Raw genomic sequence first — 11,124 nt, 5'->3', positions numbered from 1 at the left:
TGCCTGGGTGGCTCTGTCCGTTAAGTGTCCAACTTCCACTTAGGTCATGAACTCATCCTTCATGGGTTCAAGCACCACATCAGGCTCTGTGCTGACAGCTCAGAGCCTGGAGCCTGCTTTCAACTGTATCTCACTCTCTCTTTGCCCCTCCCCTGCTCATGCTCGCTCTCTTTCTCTCTCATAAATAATAAATCAACATTAAAAATTTTTTAAATAAAAAAATAAAGATGTAACACTTAGGGGTGCCTGGGTGGCTCAGTTGGTTGAGCATCCGACTCTTGATTTCAGCTCAGGATGATCTTACCATCATGAGTTCGAGCTCTGCATTGGGGTGTGTGCTGATGGTGTAGAGCCTGCTTGGGAGTGTCTCTCTATCTCAAAATAAATAAATTGAAACATTAAAAAAATAATAAAGATGTAATGCTTATTACTGATGTGAGGGTACAGCAATGTGATGAATGATCTAGTAGAAAGGAGGATCAAGCCAAATGTGGCACTGTCCTGTTGTTCATTTCTTTTGCTTTGCTTTCCCTGGAAGCCACCAGTTTTGTTTCTAACTCAGTAAGCTCATTCGACATTCTTCCTGCATTGATCACATACACTTGTTTATTTATTTGAGAAATAGAGAGCCTGGGGGAAAGGCAGAGGGAGAGAGAAAGAGAGAGAGAGTCTCAAGCAGGCTCCACAGCGTCAACTCAGAACCCGATGCCAGGCTCGCTCCCACAAACCATGAGATCATGTCCTGAGCTGAAATCAAGAGTTGGACGCTCAACCGACTGAGCCACCAGGCGTACTTCGTATTTTCTTTGGACCTAGGCCTTATCCTTCTGATTTTCTCACTAATGAGTTAAGCGAATCTTCAAAACATGCTCGCCGTATATTTGTAGGAGTTATACATTGGAAGCTCCAGGAAACAGTACCCTGATGGCATGGCTAAGATTTTAGAAAACAGCGATGGTCTTTGTGCTACGTTTACACCAACAGAGAGAACCAGAGGACGAGCTTTCCTTCCATGGGTATCCCTAAATGAAAGCAAGAGTGCAAAATAATCGCCTAAGGGGGTTTTGAAAAGCCACCATTGACTTGGGAGAAATCTCCTCACGGGAGGGGGTCCATGATAGCATCAGTGTTACCCACACATCAAGAAATATTTTATAGGTAACAGCTGAAAGAGATATTATTTCCAGTTCTTGAATGAGAGTGGAATTATAGCTGGGCCTTTTTAGTTGTGCATGGTGTCGCTATTTAGTCATGGTGTTTACTGTCCTTCCCTCATAAAGCCATGTTATTCTAGAAGAAAAGGCAAACAGAAAAAAAAAGGAAGATAACACAGTAAAGAATTCTACTTCAGATCTTTTCTATATGGAACAAATGACATATTTTCAGCAAAACTCAACTTGTTCGTAGAGACAAATATCAACAGATGAGCTCCAGGACCATGATTGCTTTAGGAAAGAAAATTCAGCTGCTCTGTGTCCTTTCTAAGCTTCAGATGAAGACCTTGACTGTTTTCCCAGGGCCATTTGGCTTATCTGCTGCAGCTCTATTATTTACAGGGTCAGGGAAAGTCAAAGGCTCACCAGTGCACACAGATCAAGGGGACCCTCCCAAGTGCAAACTTCCTAACATTCCTTTGGAGAAATCCAGGACGTTTCCTACACAAAGTTTGGCTACTTACAAGTTCAGGGGTCTCGTGATGACAAAAATATATATTCCTTCTGAATTCTCCTACAAGACAGTGAAAAAGGTGGTGAGCTATCATCTCCTTGAAGAGACACAAGACAGCAGTCAGAACAGCAATTTTATCATGACTTCCAGAGGCTGAGTGATCAGACTGGCCAGAATGTCTGTCCGGTTGAAGTGCCACACTTCAGATGTCGGTCAGTCAAGTCGCATCTTGAGATTAAGGCATGTGTGTCTCTAAAAGCCTCGTTAAAACAGAATATGTTATGTGGGAGGAAGGGCTTCTTAGCTAATCAGGACTTATGAATTCCTGATTAGAAAAAGAGGGCACAGAGGTGAGAAGCAGAGGTGGGAAGGGAATTCAAGAGAATTCCTGCCCACAGAGGAGTTTCGTCTTGTTCTGTTTTGTTTGCAGGTGGGGTCGGGGTGTGGGCATTGCTGAGTAAGAGCAGGAGGGACAGGGGAGCACAACAGGGGAGGGAGTCACTTTTTCCTAGTTTTACCAAAGACCTCATATTTCACATATGATTTTCTTATTTCTATAGTCTCTGATGGCTCACACACACACACACACACACACACACACACACACACACAGTCTCTCTCAAGCCCATGTAACTGTGGTCATCAAGAGAGGGGCTTTGAAGTCAAAAGCCCACATTCCACCTCAGCTCTGCCCCTTCCTGGCCATGTGGCCACAGATAATTTGCCCGACTTCCTCAGTCTAAGTTGGCTCATCTATCAAATGGGGACAGTAGCCCTTATGCCTGCACCTACCTTGGGACAGGCGCTCAGTAAATGTTGGCAACTAGCATTCTGTTAAGTTAACACACTGAAACATCCAGCTATTTCTTGGGAGATGCAACCTGGCATTTCGGGTGGGCTTGAGTCTTTGTGTCATTAGAGTTCTTACAGAGAGTCTTGGTCTCCCTGAGGCTTCCACTAGGAAGAGTTAATTCTTACCGTGGATGCCGGACCATGATACGCTCCAGCACAAGGGAGGTTCCCAGCATCCTCCATTATATTGTATATCCTAAACTATAACTCTGGTTGTGGGTCTTGAACAACCTTTGGAAGGTGCTGATTATCTGAAATGTAGACAGAAATCCATGAGATGTCCCATCGAGCTGACGGCTCTCTGCAGTTAGAGCCTCAGCTCCTACCAGCTGCCTGGGAAAGGCAGGTGACATCTTCCTCGGGCAGAGCTTAAAACGTGGGTTCTGAGCACTTGGTCGAATAAACCAGAGTGCAGCAAAGGAGGGAAATTGTTTCTTTGGTGCCAGGTTGAAAAATGATTCTCCTCTTGACGAACTGGATAGATTGCCTTTGTCTTCTTCCTTAGCTATTCCCTTAACATTTATACAAAACACTCCCTGTGTGACATGAAACATATGGAAAGATGCATATTCATAGTCACAAGTCTTTATTGTACCTGTTTAAATCCTCATGTATTTAGCCTTTGTTTAAGATTCTTTATCAAGTGGGCAAGAAGCAGCAAATTTGTATTTCACACAAATTGCTAGTGTAGCCCTTGTGTCCTCAGGTCCCAGAAGCTTTGGGGGTGGGGGGTGCCTCACTTTTCCTGAGTACCTTTTAGCAGAGTCCTTGTTGGTCCAGAGTTGGCTGCCTCAGGAGACTAGCAAATATCTAGAAGTTGCCTCACTGGACTTGGACCCCAGACCTCCTGTGCCACATTATGTCACTTCTCCCAAGTTGCCCCCAAAGTGTGCTCTTCCTGGCCAGCTTTGGGGATTCCCTATTGTTTCTCCCAACAGTTAATGTCTCCAAGATTTTTCCACCGGCACACTCTCACCTTTGCCCCATTGGTGGCCACCAAGGGTGGTCTTGATGTTCCATTTCCTCCAAAGCAACTCTTTGCCCAATGACTGGGGAGGAAGTTTGGAGAGACGTTCTCCCTCTCCTGGTGTTACCTGCTGGCCAGGTCTTTGTGCCGTGAGAGTCTCTAGGTAAAGAAACTTGGTCAGAGGACATTTAACAGGTATCGGGCAGCGAAACTCTTTCTTCAGCTTTGATTCTTCCAGGGGCTCACTGTCCCTCCACCCACGGAGAGCTGCTGGGACTGGGCTGTCTGAAGAGGCCCCCAGAGAACTCAGTGAGTCACCAATGGGTCTAATTTTGGAAAAAGTGTCACTATTCAGAACTTACTGAAGAGGCAAAGAAAAGCGATGTCTTTCATGAATAAAGCTTGAACTTCAGACAAAACCACAATGGTTAGCTGCCTCCCTGCAAAGAGGGCAAAATCCCATCAAAAAGAGAGCAACTCACTTTGCACTTTCTTCAAAAGAGTGGAGAAAATACCTTCAGAGAAGCTTAGTTCATTCAAACTCACAAAACAGCCATAAGGTCACTACAGATTTAAGTACAGTGTGAACATTTGGGATAAAATTAAAGAAAGGTTTATGAACTTCTGAGAAAAAGTCCGAGTGGTTTTCCCTTTCCAATATAACTGCCTTCTTCCCTTCCTCCTCTTTTTAAAATATATCCCTGCCATCATCATCATCATCTTGGGTGGACAATTTAGGATCCAAATTAAATGGAAATCAACATATTAATGGTATATATTAATAGTTCCTGATTTAATATACTTTTATTATTATTGTTATTTAATGTGCCCTATTTTTCATACCTTTAGTGATCATAATTTTTTTAAGTTTATGTATATTTAAGTAAGCTCTACACCCAACATAGAGCTCAAACTCACAACCCTTGATCAAGACTCTCATGCTTTCCCAACTGAGCCAACCAGGTGCCCCAGGTGATCATAATTTTTAAAAATCATACTTAATGGAATTCTATTGGCTCAGTGGTAATACAGTTCTTTCAATTTACTTGACCATACTTGTGATTCTTGACCATAAATGATTCTCCAATGAGCAATGCTTACACATTTTGGAAAGAGCTGCCTTACATTCTTACAGTACCATAAGATGCTTTAAGTACATTTATGTCCTATCACTATGAACAAATTTAAATAGTTTAAATAGTTTGTTGAGAAACTACTTATTAAGGAAATGCATATCTAATTAGAGAGATGTTAGACCATTAGGGGAAAATATTCAAATTCTAAAAGTAATGTATTTAATAATCATGTGCTGTTAATTTGTAACATATGCTCTATTGCCCAGAGACATTTTGATAGTTAATAAACAAGATTAACAAGTGCATAGATTGCTTTAGTTTCTAAAAACTTTACAACTGTACAACTACATGGTAGAAAGACAGATCAATTATCCCAAGATGAATAACCACTCCTTTTGTAAAATATACACCAGATTGGAATCCTAAGTTTGGATTTGGAATTAAAAGCATAATTTTAACTGCAATTTTGTACTTACTGTAAAAAAAAAGTAAACTATGTATCAAATAAAAATTATGTATAAAACCAATTGGTTTTGAGGTGTTGAATACATGGATTTACACAGTTAGGATTTGGAAAATTTATAGATTTTCATTTTAACAGTGTTTGTGTAAATTAGAAAGGCAGGACCATCAAAGTTCCTAATCAATGTACAGAAGGGAGAAATTATTGACAATATGTACTGACAGGTGATTTTCACTTAAAACAGCAATAAACTTTAAACCCATGTTAATATTTGGACATATTATGATACTAATAATAGCAAGTGTTTGTATAGAAGGTGCAGCAAACTCTGTTCTAAGTAGATGTACATTACCTATGCAATTCTCCCCTCAACCTGACAAAGTATGCATCATCTCCATCACCTCCGTCATCATGGCCATTGTCTTCACCATCATTATGTTCCAGGCAAGGAGACCAACGCACACAGAATGTAAATTATCTGCTTGAGATTGGGCGGCAAGCATGAAGGAGCTTGATGTAAAGCCAGGCTTTCAGGTCACCTCTTCTGCACCTTTCATGGTGGCTGTGCTCAACCTTTTGTGGGTGGAGCACGCTGTGTCAGCACCTTCACTTCCAGTGTGTCTCCAGGGTTGGCAGGCATTTCACAGCGCTGTGTGTAGACGCTGTGATGTCTACTCTTGACGGCCTCAAGCACTTTACTTCCAAAGAAAGACAATGCCGTCAATCACACAGAGACACATTTGAGCTTTGCAAAAATGTAACTTTGCCCTGAAATGTTGGATGAGTATTTTGGGTCATCTGTACTAACTGCTTTCTGCCAAACGACACACTTACTCACCAGTGCATATTTGCTTCCATTTAGGTTTTCAAATTACAGGGTTTCATTTAGCCTGAGGCCATTCTCTACTGTTGAGTAAGGTTGAATTTTAAATTAAGCCTGAGACTAGAATTGGATTGCCACGTGTATTTTAAAAAGTGTTTTTTTCTTCTCTATTGCTTTTAGTTTATTTTAGAATAGGAACACAGAAAAATGGATGATAGACCAAAGTATCATTTCTCTCTAAATATCACTTCTTTCTCTTTTCCTTTCCTTTCCTTTCCTTTCCTTTCCTTTCCTTTCCTTTCCTTTCCTTTCCTTTCCTCTCCTTTCCTTTCCTTACCTTTCCTTTCCTTCCTTCCTTCTTGTATGTGGCTTGTCTGACTATATTATTTATTTTTATTTAGCCAAAAATTATATTATGTATTCACTTATTGTGGTTTTTTACCAAGAGAATGTTCTTTGATGCTCACATCATTCTGATGTTCAAGTCATATCTTTGTTTGTTTGAGTTTTTTTATTGTTCCTGTTGTTTTTGGGTTTTTTCTTACTTATTTTTTAATTTTTAAAAATATAATTTATTGTCAAGTTGGCTAACATACAGTGCATACATGTGCTCTTGGTTTTGGGGGTAGATTCCCATGAGTCATTGCTTACATACAACACCCAGTGCTCATCCCCACAAGTGCTCTCCTTGATGCCCACCACCCATTTTCCCCTTCCCCTGCCCCTCCTCCATCAACCCTCCGTTTGTTCCTTGTATTTAAGAGTCTTTTATGGTTTGCTTCCCTCTCTGTTTGAAACTCTGTTTTCCCCTCCCCTTCTCCCATGGTCTTCTGTTGAGTTCCTCAAGTTTCACCTTCAAGTCATATCTTATTTCTTTGGTACTTAAAGGGAGATAATTCTCAGTCCAAAATTCTTTTGTTACACTTTAAAGTATGAGTTATATAATTTATCACTAAAACGTAACTTACTGAGAACAGCTTAAGAGATAGTAGAGCTATCAAAGACATTGACTAAACATTGCCTATTGTTTTTAAGCCAGTAACATATTTGTACACATGTATTTCTAATTTGCAAATCTATAGCCCATAATTTCTAATTCAGATTACCTTTCAAATTTATATCCTTGAAACAATAAAGACAACAAAGTTCCTTAGTGTATGTTGAATACTGTCCTAAGCATATTCCAACCGTTAGCTCATTTAACCTCACAACCTGCCTGTGAGCCATTGTTGTTTCGAGAAGGTCAGAGTGGCTGAGTGCCTTGCTCAGGTCACACTACTGATAGTGATATGTCACAGAGGCATGAAAATATTTTTTATCATCATCATTTTCATCATAAAGCTCTTTATTGGGAGGGTGCCTTCTATGACGATCCCAACTGTCCTGTTAGAAATGTATTAAATATGCTGTTCTGTTGTCATATGGTCAGTAGGGGTAACTGACATGTGGAGGATCAAAGACCTTAAGTCAGTGCTGGAAACCAAGCTCGGACATCTCTCCCTGTGCTATTCCGTAGGGGCCTCAGTGTCCTCAGGCAAAAAATGAACACAAGACCTTTCTAATCATAACACATGATTGCATACGAGAGACAATTATTATGGCCCCATGTCTGAACCCGAGCAGTCATTTCTTAAACAAGAGGCAAAATCTTTTGGGGTTGAGCTAAAACATTCTTGACAGAAAAAAAAACAAAAAACAAAAACAGTCCAGGCAGGTCCTGTCTGATATGCATGACATAGATGTTCTGTGGTTTTAAATAACCCAAGAAAAAGCCTGAAGATTTAGAATCTGTTGATGCTTAATGTATTCCTGGGACCATCCATACTTCTTTAATATTATTTGTCTTGGGTGGATATTTGCCAAGATTTATCAGGGAGAATATACACATGTCAAAGTTGAGGACTAGTTTTTTAGGTATTCTTGGTTCTTTTCTGCCTTTTTAGCATCCACAAAACTCATTTTTTACTTTGTGCAGGACTAAGATTCTACTGGGTATCACATCTTTCTGCCAGAAGAACTTCCTTTAACATTCTATGTGGGACCAGTATATTGGCAATAAATCCTCATTTCATCTTTACTTTTGAAAACCCATTTTAACTGGATATAGAACTCTGGGTTCACAGTGTTTTTTCTTTCCTTCAGTACATTAAAGATGTCACTCTCCTGACTTCTGGTTTATGTGGCTTTTACTGAGAAGCCCCCTATAATTTTTCTGTGTGCTATGTCCTTTTTCTCTGGCTGCCTCCAAGATTTCCTATTTCTATTTGTTTTGTAGGACTGTGATCATGATATATCTAGGTGTACGCTTTTGGAAATTATCTTGCCTGGGACTCTCTGAGATTTTCCCATTTGTGGTTTGAAGTATTATGTTATTTTTGGAAAATCTTGATGATTATCTTTTCAAATGCTTCTCCTCTTTATCTTCTTCTTTTCTTTCTGAGACTTCAGCTATACCTATGTTTTAAAAAAAGATGTACTGTCCCCAAAGTCTTGAGAGCTTCTTCCCTTCATTATTTGTCTTTCTCTCTTTATGTTTGAGTAATTTCTACAGACTTCTATCAAAGCTACTGGTTATTTTCTTGGTTGTTTCAAGTCTACCAAAGAGCGTGTCAGAGACGTTCTTCATTTCTAATATTACATTTGTTTTCATTTGTGGCATTTCTATGACACCTTTTCTTACAATTCTCATCTCTCTGGTAAAATTCCCTGTCTGTTCATGCACATTGTCTGTCTTTTCTGCTAGATTCATCAAACATATTGACCAATTATTTGAAAGTCCCTATTAGATACTTCTAACATCTGTGTCATCTCTGAGTCAAGTTTTGTTAATTACATTGAGTCTCAGCAATGGATATTTTTCCCTTCTGTTTTCTTAGTTTGTGTGTGTGTTTGTGTGTATGTGTGTGTGTGTGTGTGTGTGTGTGTGTGTCCTAATTATTTGTTAAAGCTTCATGTGCACAGCCTTGTTTACCATTTCTACTCCAATAACCAAGGAAATTTTAGAAACCACACCTATGAGAGCAAAGCAATACTCATTTGCTTTACGGATCCAGATGAGACTTTCACAGACAGTTGGTGGATAACATGTGGTCCTGTGACTGCCCCCCTCCCCACCCTGTCAGCCTCACTAGTAACAGGAGCCCCACAGCACTTGAACAGCAGGAATGAGAACTCAGAGTCGTCCATCCAACTGTCCTATCGGTCCAGGCTCTGGCAGGTCTGGTCCTCCTGGATTCATTGTTTGGGTGAGTGAGCACCTAACCTACGCTTTGAGAAGCCTGCTAAGGAGGTTTGTTAAAGTGGTCCCCAAACCTTCTCAGCTCCAAAAAGAAAAACAAAGAATGGATTACAGAGAAAATATAATCTAGAGAAGCCAGACATAAAAGTTCTCTAGCATCAAAAGACAAAAACAGAAATAGAGGGGAGAGAGGCCATTAAAAACACAAGAGCAAAACAAGATTTATTAAATACTTATTTGTTAACTAAATAAAGGATGCTTGGTCCCTCGGCTGGGTCCTTGGGAGAAAGCTGAAGAAACACATGAATTCAGATCCTTTTTAATATTGCGTCCCAGGCGGCCACTATCAATGAACTGGAGCTAACATTTAACAGAAAAGAATTAATCATCCCTTAAACAGTACCTTACTTCTAAAAAACTAGAAAAACAATCAGTCTCAAGGACTTGCATGTACAAAGATAAAGGATAATTTTGACATCCGATCTTTGGATAAAGACTTTCCTTTTTAAAAATTTGAATTAATTAATTATTTTTACTGCCGAATAATTAGCATATAACATTATATTCGTTTCAAGTGCACAATGTGTTGTGTATTTGTGTGTACTGTATATATTGCAAAACAATTACTGCGGTAAGTCTGGGTAACATCCATCACCATACACGGTTACAAATCCTTTTTCTTGGCATGTGATCTTTTAAAGTCTTTTTGGATCACTTAGCCATGTTCAAATATGTAATACAATATTATTAACTATAGTCACCATGCTATTTGCTACCTCTCAGGACTTATTTTATAACTGGAAGTTTGTATTCTCTGGCAACCACCAACCTGACCTATGTATCCAAGAGCTCCATTTTTTAAAATTTTAGACCCCACATATAAGTGAGTTCAGACAGTATTTGTCTTTGTCTGACTTAGTTCACTTAGCATAATGCCCTCAAGGTCCATCTATGTTGTTGCAAATGTCAATATTTTATTCTTTTTATGGCTTTAAAATATTCCATTCTCTCTCTCTGTATGTGTGTGTATATATATATATACATATATATATGTGTATATATATATATATATGTATATATATACACACCATGTTTTCTTTAACCATTCATTTTAAGAGCTAAAATTACTAAACAAAACACAAAGGAACACATTAATAAATATGAACATATAAAAATGTTACATCTCGGGTTATTTCCAAGAATAGTCAAGATACTAAAATGTATTTGTTTGAGTGGAGAAATGGGTGAATGGATAAACAGAAAAATGGACAAACGTGTGAATGTTAACTGCTGGCATGTAAATATTTGAATAAGACACAAAGCACCAAGAATATCCATTGTCAGGTGAGACAAAAGTCAGTTGTTGTTTTTTTCCTTGGAAAGGTCTTGAGAATATTTATGTGTTGAATAAAAAGAGTCAGTAGTTGAGATCCTAAACCCAAGATGGAAAGAATATGAGTGAGAGAGGGAGACCAGAGAATCAGATACAGAACGGAAGTAGAAGGCCAGGGTCTCAGGAGTCACCTCATCCCTTGTGAATGGAGAGGAGGCAGGGATTCCAGGGTATGTACTGATGTGGACATAGTCTGTGAAAGCAGAAGGAAAGTTAGGAGAGTTCGGAGGCTCCAGTGGGGCCTCTAGTTAAAGTCAGGATGTTCTTTTCAAAGTGGAGGGGAAAGGAGTTGGGATTACAGTGTAGGCAGATGGCAAAGTCCACGGAAGCCGAGTTACTACAGAATATAAGAAGGCGCTGGCAAGGGCCACCCAGAGAGCTGGCCGGGAAGCTCCCAGGTGTTGCTTGATCCTGGAGGCCTCAATGTGCCAGTTGGAGAGGGGAGAAGTCAAGACTGGGGTTTGCTAGAAAGAAGGAATAGAAGGACAGGACAAGGAAGGGAAGCACCTGAGGGTCTGGGCAGGAATGTGAATGTTGTGACAACCCACGATCAGGGCTTGATATCAGCCTGGTGGAAGCAAGGCCATGGGAACAGGTAGATTGGGAGAGTCCAAAGGATCAAATCCTTGGGTTTTGCTGCATTT

At 39.8% G+C, this 11,124-nt stretch overlaps 1 long non-coding RNA gene across 1 annotated transcript; it reads right to left on the bottom strand.

Moving 5' to 3' along the window:
• Positions 1-2,652: 2,652 nt before the first annotated feature.
• LOC115286302 lies at positions 2,653-5,399 on the bottom strand. The gene is made up of 3 exons (XR_003905980.1): positions 5,379-5,399; positions 3,497-3,927; positions 2,653-2,771 (listed from the first exon to the last, which is right to left on the bottom strand). It is a non-coding gene; the product is annotated as an uncharacterized LOC115286302 (long non-coding RNA).
• Between the last annotated feature and the right edge of the window lie 5,725 nt (positions 5,400-11,124).

This window comes from Suricata suricatta, chromosome 3, assembly GCF_006229205.1.
Source record: "Suricata suricatta isolate VVHF042 chromosome 3, meerkat_22Aug2017_6uvM2_HiC, whole genome shotgun sequence".
Lineage (NCBI taxonomy): Eukaryota > Metazoa > Chordata > Mammalia > Carnivora > Herpestidae > Suricata > Suricata suricatta.
The sequence above is the reverse complement of the archived record's forward strand: the minus strand, read 5'-3'. Positions and strand labels throughout refer to the sequence as shown.